At 42.3% G+C, this 13465-nt stretch overlaps 1 protein-coding gene across 1 annotated transcript in view; it reads right to left on the reverse strand.

Annotated features, from left to right (window-relative positions):
• Positions 1-13465, reverse strand: part of TMEM241 (transmembrane protein 241) — a 122940-nt gene that overhangs the window by 91459 nt on the left and 18016 nt on the right. The gene's annotated exons all lie outside the window — the stretch shown is intronic.

Here is a 13465-nt window from a genome sequence, read left to right on the forward strand (position 1 = left end):
AGTGTGCTAGTCTAGGGACTTACTGGGTAAGGGCACTAATCAATACTGTGTTAATTGGGTATTGGAAAAGTACCAAAGCTATTGGTCAATATCTATGCTATCAGGTATTGAAAAAGTACCAAGGCTAATTGGTCAATATCTAGGCTAATCAGGTATTGGAAAAGTTATATTGGCAATATCTATGCTCATCAGGTACTGGGACAGTGTTACAGCTATTGGACCAGCCTGAAACATTCTAATTGGTTAGTCCTTGAGTCTGTAGCCTTCACTCCTATCTGTCCCACCTCCCTTTTTCTGCTGCCCCAGGACAAGGAGTTTGCAGATAAATTTGGAATGCTTCTACAGGTTAATTTCAAGGAACAACCTGTTCATTTAGAGAAGCCTCTTTGGGGGCCCATTCCCCTATCTTCTTCATTAATAATGAATAAACAATGAATAAAATAAGTGATGCTGTTACCACATAGTATAACACAATAATCCCACAATAACCCCAACTCAGTGAACTGCTCTGCTGGAATGGTACCTGCTCAAGAGATGGGCTTCATTTTATGGGCAGGGGCAGGCACCCTATCCAAGACCGGATCTAGATCTAGCATTTCAATGCTTCCAGGTGCTAACAAGTACTTCAGACCTTACTCACTACATCAATTCATTCAACAATACTTACAGAAACTAACACAGTGCTGGGACTTGAATATGAGCAGCAGCCTCACAGTCAACCTTTAGTGACTGCTTGTGACAAACCAGGCACTGTGATAAATCACTTCTATGTTATATCTTTTAAAAATCTGCACAAAAATCCTATGAGGAAGTTGTTCTAGATGGTCCCTGACTTAAAACCTTTCAACTTTATGATGATGTCAAAGCATTGTGAGAAATAGAAAGTCTAGTGGTCCATTTTCAGAATATGGTGTTGAGTCTTAATCGGGAAATGAGATCTAAATTGGGATATGAGATCTAATCCTAGCCATTTGGAGATTCAGTTGTAACCATTTTAACTATCGCCCTTTCCTGTGCCCGTCCCAATTTTTAAAATAGCCAATTGCGTAGATTGTAACCCCAAGCTCCTCCTATCAGAGCAAGGGGCAGTGCAGCATTAGGGATAAAAAATGGACTGCCAGGGCCAATGTGCTTGCTTGAGGCGCACACCCTTCTGCAGATATAAAGCGGGCCTGGCTGAGCTACTCCAAGCACATTTTTGAGTCCTGGTGGCACCCCAGTATTTCTAACAGCAAGCTCATACATCTTTTCTGGTTTTCGTTTTTAATGTGCTATTCAATAAATTACATGTATATTCAACACTTTATTATTAATAAGTTTTGTCTCCACTGATTCTGTCCAACTGGAGGCTAAGTTAAGTGTTCTGAGCACGTTTAAGATAGACGAGGCTAAACTATAATGCTGAGCTGGTTAGATGTATTCAGTGCATTTTTTACAGTATTTCCGATTTACCATGGTGTTATCTAAGATATAACTGGGTTGTAAGTCAAGGTGCATCTGTATTATTACCCTATTGTGCCCAGAAGGAAACAGAGGCACAAAAACTTTAAAGGTATTTGCCTATGGTTAGAACAACTGGTAAATGGCAAAGCCAGAATTTGAATCCAGGTCCATCTGGCTCTAAAGCCCCTTTTACACACTGCCTTCTGGAGGCTCATAGGTTATGGAGAAACACAGACATGTAAACAGATAAGCTGCAAACACAACAGAAATTTAGTAACAGATAAAGCAGCTAATTATTTGACGAATGTTCTCTGTTATCACCATCCCTGATGCAATAAGAGGTGTGGCAGGGGCTGGGGATGTGGCTCAAGCGGTAGCGCGCTCGCCTGGCATGCGTGCGGCCCGGGTTCGATCCTCAGCACCACATACCAACAAAGATGTTGTGTCCGCGGAGAACTAAAAAATGAATATTAAAAATTCTCTCTCTCTCTCTCTCTCAAAAAAAAAAAAAAGAAATTGTATTGAGTGATTTGCGTGAATAAAGCATTGAAAAGGGCAGAAGCATGTGGACATTCTTTATTAAAAAAAAAAAAAAAAAGAGGTGTGGCACCCCAACTAAAAGGAGGTCAGAGAAAGGAGGATGCAGTCTTTCCCCCTAAGGGGCCAGGAGTAACAGCAGCTAATTGCTCCTCCTCTAGGAAAAGGTTTCCTATTTGACATTAAGCTTGCATGGATCACAAGAGAAGGGACACAGGCCTGTGACCTGCTGTCCTTGGAAGGAGCCCCGGGCTATGGTGCAAGCAGAGTGTTGATGAGGAAGTCTGGGGTGCACCACGTGAAACAGCAGCTGGTCTGGCTGCAGCACACCCAGCACTGTGGAATGTAAGGTCAGTAGAGCCCCTGACATTTGTACCCCTTAAAATAAACAAAGAAAACGCCTGCTGAGTCAAATCCTCCAAGAGATACCAGAGAATCTGAGGGGCTGTGGACGTGAGGAAAAGAAAGCAACCTAGGGAACATCTTGTAGTTTAACCCCTCTGCCCTGAAACACAAGGAAATAACTTCCACCAGAACAAACACACAGACTTCTGGGAAATGTTGGACCAGGCACAGGGCACTGGGGCTTGTGTTGACCACAATCACCTCACTCACGGCCAACAGGGCAAAGCAGCATGCACTCATGGGAGCACTGGGGACACCTGTGGAAGAAGCCATTGGCTGTGGGGCCCTTCCTTGGCCCTCCTGGGTGCTCACCAGTGTGAAGCTGCCTTCTTCCAACACACGCCAACACAACCCTACAGCTGCATTAATAATAAATATGAGTGTCTGGGAAAATGGCTGCCAGAACAGGTGTGGGTAAGGCAAGTGTGAGAGGGTAGGAAAAAAGGGAAAAATAACTAAAAATCAAAGATTCTATATTTGTATGGTTTCAAAGTTCTCAGCTTTTTTTGTTTGTTTGTTTGTTTTTGTACTGGGGATTGAACTCAGGGGCACTCCACCACTGAGCCACATCCCAGCCCTGTTTTGTATTTTATTTAGAGTCAGGGTCTCACTGAGTTGCTTAGCACCTGGCTTTTGCTGAAACTGGCTCTGCACTCTCCATCCTCCTGCCTCAGGCTCCCAAGCCACAGGTGTGTGCTGAGGGCCATTGCCAAGTAGGAATGACGCATCGAAATTTCCTTGCCAGCGTACCCCATGTTGCTTAGAGGACATTCGCTGGGACATTGCATGTATGCTTGAGTAAGGTGACCTTGCTCAAGGACCAGGGCGGATCCGGGTTTAGAGCTGATCAGGTTTTAGGGAGTATCCCTTCCTTGGGTTTAGGGAAGTTCCAGGTTTAAGGTGTACGCTGTGGGGCGGGGAAGTCGTCATCAGTGAACCAGGGAGTGGGTCAGCCCCAGATACCAACTCTGCCGCCACCTTGATCTTGGACTTCCCAGTCTCTAGAACTGTGAGTAATAAATTTCTGTTGTTTATAAGCCACTTAGTCCATGGTATTTTTTTATAGCAGCCGGAACAGACTAAGATATTCATTAACCATTTATTAAGCACATGTTATATTCCGGTATTCTAGTCATTAAAGGTACAGCTCTTTAAACAGTCCAAGGCCTTATTTTTATGAAATTTACAAGCAAGTGGGAAAGTCAGGCAATAAACAGACTGTAGCAGCCATGGCAAGAGAGAACGGAGCTGGGCATGGTGGTGCCCGCCTGTAATCCCAGCAGCTCTGGAGGCTGAGGCAGGAGGATCTCGAGTTCAAAGCCAGCCTCAGCAAAAGCGAGACTAAGCAACTCAGTGAGACCCTGTCTCTAAAATACAAAATAGGGCTGGGGATTGTGGCTCAGTAGTTGAGTGCCCCTGATTTCAATCCCCAGTACCAAAAAAAGAGACAGAAGGTGGGTGTATTAAGGAGAGAGACAGAATCTGCTGCAAGAGAGAGTTGGCCCACAGCTGTATTTACATAATTTGAAGAACTAATGACAGTTGTTGTTTCAAGAATAAGAATTTGGACCTCTGGCTTAAAAGGTTTCCATGACTGCTAAAGCATTATCCCACTCTAAGGGCTCAGGCTTGGTGCAGATAAAATTCATAACAACTAGGTCTCCCCTGCTTCTCCAGTGTGGAGATGAGCTAAGGACAAGAGCTACCAGTTTGGTGTTCCTTTGTGCTTCTGTCATCCCATAAATATTTTTTTAAACAACTTTTTCTTCAGGAAGCAATGAAACTATCACTTAACATCTTAGCTAGCTCTGCTAAAACTGAGTATTATTCTCCAGGGATATCCACCAAACAACTTTCTTTTATCTGTTTGGTACCGGATATTAAGCCCAGGGTCTTGTGCATGTTAGACAAGTGCCCAACCACTCAGCTACATCCCCAATCTTTTTTATTATTTTGAAATAGGGTCTCACTAAGTTGTTCAAGCTGGCCTTGAATTTGCGTTTCTCCTGCCTCAGCCTCCCATGCAGGAGAGTATAATCTTGTAATATTCACATGGCTATGTAAATATTTTGAAAAGTATCTTTTGAAAGTATAATTTATTTTCTTGCTCCCAAGAACATTCCAGCAATTAGCTGAGTAACTTTAACCGCTAGCTCTAACAGATGGACAAAGTTTCAGCATGTCCCTGGACTGAGTCCCTTCTTCTGTCAGAAGGCAGGTCATCTAAGCATGGGGACAGAAAGGATGCACAAGTACAGTGCAGGGGGTTGCATGTAGTGGAAAGAATGTGGCCTTTGCAGTTTAAAGCAAATAAGAAGGAGGCCATAGCCTGGGGTTGTCTCTGTACCCAGAGCTCTTATGTAAGCAAACCGCTTAACTTGGAGACATTTCTTGAAACTGATTGAAAAGTAAAAACAACAACAACCAAAAAAGCTGAACCTCAGCCAATCACAAGCAGCCACCAGCCCACTGGTTATACCAGTAGGAACCTCCCACTGAACTACACCGAAACAAGGCAGATGCCTTGCTATAGCCAATCAAGTTGTTTCTTTACTTTTGCATTCAGAGCTTGCTGTCTGCTATGCAAAATCTCTTCTGGTTGTTCTAAGTGTTGTCCAGCTCATGAATTGTTCGTTGCTCAAATAAGCTCTGCTAAATTTACTTGATCTAAAGTTTTTAACAGTCATCACAGGCAAACCTGGATCCCCATCCCAACTCTAAAGCTAGGTTGAAAGAACTCACTTGTTTCATGTATAAAATGGGAATGATGAAGCTTAGAAGGGGCTAATGAGAAAACTAGACAAGAAAATGAATGTATGGTGTTGGGGACAGTGCATAGCACAGTCAACACAGCAACACTCCATAAATGCTCCCTTTCTGGCTTTTTTTTTTTTTAAACACATTATTCCAAGGACAGAAGTCATTAAAGACTGATACATCCACCCACATAAAATGTAAGGGCCAAAAACACCATAATGTAGATTGACAGCTAATTAACAAATCAGGAAAAAATACTGATAACATAGAAAACAGACTGAAGGTTAGTATTTTTATGTATAATGACTGTTTACAAATTGATGCAAAAGTCAACTCCCCAAAGAAAAACAGTAGACAAAGCAGTAATTTTTTGTGTGGGCGCTCTCTCTCTCTCTCTCTCTCTCTCTCTCTCTCTCTCTCTCTCTCTCTCTCTTACACACACACACACACACACACACACACACACACACACTACAAATGACTAATACATATAAAAAAGATCATTCAAGTCCCCTAATAATCAAAGAGCATTTGATTAGCTTTAACTAAAGATATAGCAAGTTTTCCCCAAGAAACTAGCATTTTTTAAAAAATTTACTGCCTAATATAATGGGTCATGAAACTGACCCCTTGTGTACATCTGTGAGATATAAACTAGTATCTCTCTGAAAGATACATATGTACTACTTATCAAAAGCCTTAAAAATACCTATATTCTGATGGAAAAATTTCACTTTTATGACTTTCTTCTTGGAAATGGGGAAAGGCACACAAGATAACGTTTTCATTTACAAATGGAATTAAAAATGCATTTTGGCCTCATCGCTCATCATAAAAAAATGCCGAATACTTCAGGGCTTACCGATGTGTCTTCGGGAACCCTCTCACCACAGATACCAAGTGCATGGCCCACTTGCATGAATTCAGATCTCTATTCAAATGTCACCTTATCAGTCAGTTTTCTCACCCACTTTCTGTAAAATAACAACCTTCCGCCACCCACATACCACCCATTTCCTTGCCCAGCCTTACTCTTCTCTGTCCTGAATGGCAAAGAGACATTGTACAGTTACATTTTCATCTGTGTGGTGTCTGCCTCCTTCAGCTAGAATGTCAGCTTTGTGAATCAAGGATTCTGTTTGTGCACTGTATGTCCCCAGCACCTTGAACAATGTCTGGAATACAGCAAACATCCATAATGCCTATTTGCTGAGGAATCACCATGTATTCCTTTTGTAATAAAAATTCCTTTCTCTCTCTAGATTACTACAAGGGGAAGACAATAGCAACAAAATCCAGTCTTGATCATCACTTCCATTCTTCCTCTGATGTTTGCAAGACCTTCGGAGACTCTGCTCTGATCAGAAGTGCTAATGCTGTCAGCTATTCAGGTTTTTTTTTTTTTTGGAGGGGGGTACTGAGGATTACACCTAGGGGCACTTACCCACTGTGACACATCCTCAGCCCTTTTTAAAAATTAATTAATTTTTTATTTTATTTAGGTTTATATGACAGCAGAATGCATTTTGATTCATTGTACACAACTGCAGCACAACTTTACATTTCTCTGGTTGTACATGATATAGTGTCACACCATATGTTCAGTCACACATGTACCTAGGGTAATGATGTCCATCTTATTCCACCATCTTTCCTGCCCCTATGCACCCTCCCTCCCCTCCCTCCCCTTTGTCCAATCAATGTTCCTCAATTTCTCCCATTCTCCCCCTTGTTTTTATTTTATTTAGAGACAAGGTCTCGCCAAGTTGCTTAGGGCCTCACTAAGTTGCTCAGGCTGCCCTTGAACTTGTGATCTTTCTACCTCAGCCTCCCGAACCACTGGGATCACAAGGCATGCACGGTGGTGCCCACATAGCTATTCAGTTTTAAAGGGCAGAGATAACTGCAAAAAAATCTCTATCTCCTTCATCTGTCTCTTTGAAATGGCCCTAATGGGGAATTCTATAATTTCAAATTCAATAAACACTTATTAACAATCATGTTGTAACCTATAACCATGACAACAAAAAGATGAACTGCATTAAAAAAACAAGCATACTTTTTTTCCTCAATAGATATGAACTTAGAATCATGGAGTGGAGAGTTATTTTGTTTTCTATAATAACTGAATCTCTCTTTTGCCTATTAAAAATTAGTACCTGCTGGGTGCGATGGTGCACACCTGTAATCCTGGTGGTTCAGAAGGCTGAAGCAGGAGGATAGTGATCAAGGACAGCCTTAGCAACTTAGCCAGGCCCTAAGCAACTCAGCAAGACCCTGTCTCTAATTAAAACATAAAGAAGAACTTGGGACGTGGCTCAGTGGTTAAGCACCCCTGGGTTCAATCCCTGGTACAAAAAAAAAAAAGAAAAAGTAGTAACTATCCATAGTAGAAAAGTTGAAAAAAACAGATAATCAAGAAAAATATTGCAATTATAATCTCTTACCCACGGATAACCACTGTTAATACCTTGCTGTGTCTCGTATGGTTTGGATCTTGGATGTCTCCCCAAAGTCATGTGTTGAAGGTTTAGTCTACCATATAGCAATGTCCAGGAGTGGGCACAGGGGAAGTGATCAGATCATGAGGGCTCTGACCTCATCAGTGGATTAATCCACTGATAGTTGAATGGACTTACTGGAGGTGGTGGAAACTGGAGGCAGGTAGGGTATGATGGGTGGGAAAAGGTCACTGGGGAAAACCCCTGGATACTATACCTTGTCCCTGCCCAGCCCCCATACGTACTTTCTGTCTGCATGAGCTGAGTAGCTTTTCTCTGCCACGCCCTTCTGCTTGATGTTCTGCCTTATCTCAGACCCAGGGCAATGCAGCCAGGGTACCACAGACTGAAAATGTGAGCCAAAATAAATCCTTCCTCCTGCAAGTTGTTTATATCAGAAATTTTAGTCACAGCAATAAAAAACTGACACAGTGTCCTTCCAAATAGTGCACATCTATAAACACTTCAACAAAAAATGGAAGCCTAAGCCTGGAGCAGTGGCACATGCCTGTAATCCCAGTGGCCTGGGAGGCTGAGGCAGGAGGACTGTGGGTTCAAAGCCAGCCTCAGCAAAAGTAGGTGCTAAGCAACTCAGTGAGACCTTGTCTCTAAATAAAATACAAAATAGGGCTGGGGATGTGGCTCAGTGGTTGAGTGCCCCTGAGTTCAATCCCTGGTGCCAAAAAAAAAAAAGGAAGCCTATTGTCCATAGTGTTTTATAACCTGCTTAACTTAAAATCTTCCCATGTCAAAAAAGTCACCCTCAATTTATTAATAACTGAATTCCCACATACTGCTGGACATTTAATTTGATCCTATCTTCTTACTATTCTAATGCTGTACCATTATCTTTGAATATATTCTCTTCTTGATTCATGATGTTTTCCCGACATTCAGGATAAATCCCCCAAAAGTACGATCACTGTTTCAAGATACATGCATTGAAGTTTATAAGTGATTACAGAATCTTCTTGCAGGAAGGTCCCACTGACCTGCCCTCCTTGACAGCTCCAACTATCTGATCCTAAGAGGCAAAGGCCTGAACATGAGGAAGATATTAGGGCCCCTTTCTCCACCTCGAATTCATCAGTGGGAGCCATCTGGGCCTCCCGGGCTGGTTCTTTCTTTCATTGCCCAGTTTGCCCACAAAGGAGGGAAGATGGAATTAGATCCTTAGGTGGCTCGGGCAGAATTTCAGGTCCCTGTGGTGTGGGAGCCTCTGGGGAGCTGCTGAGCCAGTGAACATGTGTGTGTGCATGTGTGTGTGTGTGTGTGTGTGTGTGTGTGTGTGTGTGTGTGTGTGTAGGGAGGGAGGCTTCCCAGCAGCTCCTAGCTGGATGGCTTGCAGATCCTACCATGTTGAAGGACGGTTTGCCAAGGGGTCTGATTTGGAAATTGTGGTGATGTGAAATTTTCCTTAACTGATTTGCAGGCACAAATATGCATCTTGTTTGAATCAGGGGCTTATTTTTCATTTGCATGCACACTACCCTCCTTAAGAACCCTGATGAATAAAGCATTTTACATGAAGTTAACAAAAGTCTGTTGGCACGAATTATAGAACTATTGTTATTGAGAGGAAGACTAATTAAATTAAATCACTTGTTTTTCAAATAGAGCGTGCATTATTGAGAGAACATCTGCTAGCTGAAAACACCCTGCAGTGTTCCATGCCTGGGTGCAGCAAGGGCTCCTCCTACTGATTTCTTGAAAATTTTGTGTTCTACTGACACCTAGTGGACATAAAAACAGTTTTCAAATATGAAAATAAGAGCAACGTGCCAGAGTTCATACACTGACTATTGACATTGACTAAAATAATAACTAACCTTGTAACTCTAAAGTCAATAATTGATTTACAGTTGAAGAGGACTTCTGCATGCATTCACTTCCTAATTACAGAAGAGCCCTAGATTTCATTATTTTGATCCATTACTGGTGACTAGGTTCCTTAGGGTCTTGCACCCCTTTTCTCTCTTCCCATTTTCCTTAGTTCCTTCTCTTTTACTTTTCACTCTTCCCTCTGTCTCAAGAGAGAATCACAAACATGCCCTTGACAAAAGTCCAGTCCTGATTTTACTTGACCTCAAAAAGGGTCCTGTGATGATACTGTCCTCAGAATAGAAGTTGGAGGAGTCAGCAACAACTATGGGCTACGGACAAATCCTGCCCGCTGCCTCTTTCTTTCTTCCTTTCCTCCTTTATTTCTTTTGCTATACCCCAGCCCAATTTTTTAATTTTTTTTTTTTTTATTTTGAGACACAGTCTCACTCTAAGTTGTGGATGAGGGCCTCTAACTTATGATCCTCCTGCCTCAGCCTCCAAAGTAGCTGAGATTACAGGCATGCACCCTCTTCTGAAAATAGCCACACCCAGGAAGATGGCGGCGGGAAGTGAGTAAGCCGCTCCGTGCTCCACGCCGCCGCGTCTGAAAAGATGAGGTAAAGATCATTAAAGGAGATCTGTCGACAAAGACCCAGCACCATGTCAAGAAAGGGGCCTAGGTGGAGTGAATCCGCCACGACTCCAGCCAAGGTGGAGTGAGTCCATCACGACTTCAGCGCGAGCAGTAAGGCTGCAGCCCGAGCTGCCCGGCTCCCTCGGCCCCTTCTCCTTCTCCTCTCCGCCTTTCTGCTTTGCTTCTCCCCAGCTGTCTCTCCTCCCACGCTCAGTCCTTAAATCTAGATCTCAATTTCTTTCCCCCACCCCGCCTGCTCTCCCGAGTGTCCGGTACCCGGCCCGCGCAGCCCCGAGGCACTGCCTCCCCTCCCCCAGCCCGCACCCCCTCCCCGGGGGTCCCGAAGGCCACAGCTGAGCCGCCGCCGCCTCCCGTGGAGCACCATAGAGCAGACTCTTCACCGCGCGAGTGAGCTGACGAGTTAAATGAAACAGCTGATAAGATGAGTGACAATTTAAAATCTAAGTGATCCAACATGGCGGCCGACGCGGAGAGATCAAGTCTCTAACCCCTTCAGCTGCGCGAGCATAGGGAGAAGTAAACTGTCAAAATACTGTTCGCTCAGGACCACTAGGCACTGTTGAGCTGAAGGGGATCCCGGGCGAACAGTCTGCCCTTCTCAGAACACACCAAGCCCGGATTGGGCTGCATTCTAGTTCTGGTTTGCCTGCTTCTCGTGACTCAGCACTAATGATCCCGCTGAAATAACTAGTCGGCCCACCTGAACTCACAGAGGTAAAAGCCAACTGAGCACGATAGTCAGACCCAGGGTATCCCTCTGCTGACAACAGAGGTCCCTTGCACCAGCTACCAGGGGAGTTGCTACCTGAGGGCAAACAAATTCGCTGGAGGTCCTCAGCCCCAAGCCCTACAAACTTAGGGTCTGAGGGAGGCAAACAGAAAGGGTGTGCCCAGGCATCCATGGAAACAGGGCTCCCAGGAGCAGCAGACCCGGCGTGTAGCCAGTATTGTGGCGAGCTTCACAGGTGAGCGGGGCCTGGCTTGAGGAACCACAAGAGAAGGCCCTAGGCACTCAGGATTGGAGACCCGCACAGTCTGGGAAGAAGAGCTGAGGAACAGTGATTGGTTCCCACCCATCAAGAAGAGAAGCCTGGCCCAGTTCCCACCTACTGGAAGAGAAGTTAATTGAGCTCTATGACTGCATTTAATATTATTATTATTTTTTTTAATGATTATTATTGGTATTTTTTTTAATTTTATTTTCACTTTTTGTTGTTGATGTTGTTGTTGCTCTTCAACTTTCTTATTAATGGTTTCAATTTTTTTAAATTCTTTTTATTCTATTATTATTACTATTATTTTTTAAACTTTAATTTCCATTTGTTTATTATCATTATAATTTTTTTTGGTTTTAAATTTTTATTTTTTGTTTTTTCTTTCTTTCTTTTCACTTTTTTTCTTTTGTCTTTTCATTTCTTTTCAATTTTCTTATTCCCCCTTTCTTGAATTCTACCTGCCTACACTCACTCTCTTTAGTGACTTCTTCCCTTCCCTTCTAATATCTCTCCTCCCAAGCATCAAATAAATTTATAAGAGTAAACAGTAACTCAACAGTCAAACAGAACAAGAAGTATCATGAGCATAAAAAAGCAAGGAAGAAAAGGAGTACAAACAATGAAAGACAGCCTAAATATTCAGGAGGACCTAGAGTCATCAGAAAAATGGTCATATAAAGAACTCAAGGAATACCTTAGACAGATGGAAAGGAACCTTAAAGATCACATTGAAAATGAATTACATAAACAGATAAAAGAAGAAGTTAAGCATCTTTATCAGGAGATAGAGATTATAAAAAAAATCAAACAATAATTCTAGAAATGAAGGAAACGATAAACCAAATTAAAAACTCAAATGAGAGTATCACTAACAGAGTGCAGCAAGTAGAAGCCAGAACGTCAGATAATGAAGACAAAATATATCATCTTGAAAAGAGTCTAGCCAACTCAGATAGGCTGGTAAAAAATCACGAGAAAAACATCCAAGAGATTTGGGATAACTTAAAAAAAACCAAACTTACGAGTCATCGGGATAGAGGAAGGCACAGAGATTCATGCCAAGGGAATGAGTAACTTGCTGAAGGAAATAATTACAGAAAACTTTCCAGAAATAAAAAAGGAAACAGATATACAAATTGTAGATGCATACAGGACACCGAGCACACAAAATCACAGTAGACCAACACCAAGACACATTGTTATGAAGCTATCCAATATACAGAACAAAGAGAAAATATTAAAAGCTACAAGAGAAAAGAGGCAGATTACATTTAGGGGTAAACCAATAAGGTTGACAACGGATTTTTCATCACAGACGCTGAAAGCGAGAAGATCCTGGAACAACGTATTTCAAACACTGAAAGACAATGGATGCCAACCAAGAATTCTGTATCCAGCAAAATTAAGCTTCAGATACGACAACGAAATAAAAATCTTCCATGACATACAAAAGCTAAAAGAATTTGTAGCCAGAAAACCAGCATTGCAAAGCATCTTGAGCAAAACTCTACACGAGGAAGAAATGGAAAACGATAACCAAAACCATCAGCGGGAAGTGGCTCGGTAAAGACAGAGGACGGGGGGAAAGCTAATCATGGAGAAACAAACTAAATTAGGGGAAAAAAGAGATAAATAATCAAACATGGCAGGAAGTACAAACCATATATCAATAGTAACTCTAAACGTTAATGGCTTAAACTCTCCAAGAAAGCGACATAGGCTGGTAACATGGATTAAAAAAACAAATCCAACAATATGCTGCCTCCAGGAGACACATCTGATTGGAAAAGACATACACAGGCTCAAGGTAAAAGGTTGGGAAAAAATATACCACGCACACGCTCCTCGTAAGCAAGCAGGGGTGGCCATTCTCATATCGAATAAAATCGACTTCAAGACTAAGCTAATCAAAAGGGATAAGGAAGGACATTATATACTGTTAAAAGGAACCATTCACCAACAAGACATAACAATTATCAATATTTATGCACCAAATAATGGCGCTGCGACGTTCATAAAACAAACTCTCCTCAAGTTCAAGAATCAAATAGACCACAACACAATAATCATGGGTGACTTCAACACACCTCTCTCACCATTGGACAGATCCTCCAAACAAAAGTTGAATAAAGAAACTATTGACCTCAATATCACAATCAATAACCTAGACTTAACTGACATATATAGAATATATCAACCATCATCAAGCGGATATACTTTTTTCTCAGCAGCACATGGAACCTTCTCAAAAATAGATCATATATTATGCCATAGGGCAACCCTCAGTAAATATAAAGGGGTGGAGATAATACCATGCACTTTATCAGATCATAATGGAATGAAACTGG

The sequence above is a fragment of the Spermophilus citellus genome (assembly GCF_964194105.1).
Source record: "Spermophilus citellus genome assembly, chromosome: 12".
In the NCBI taxonomy this organism is placed as follows: Eukaryota; Metazoa; Chordata; class Mammalia; order Rodentia; family Sciuridae; genus Spermophilus; species Spermophilus citellus.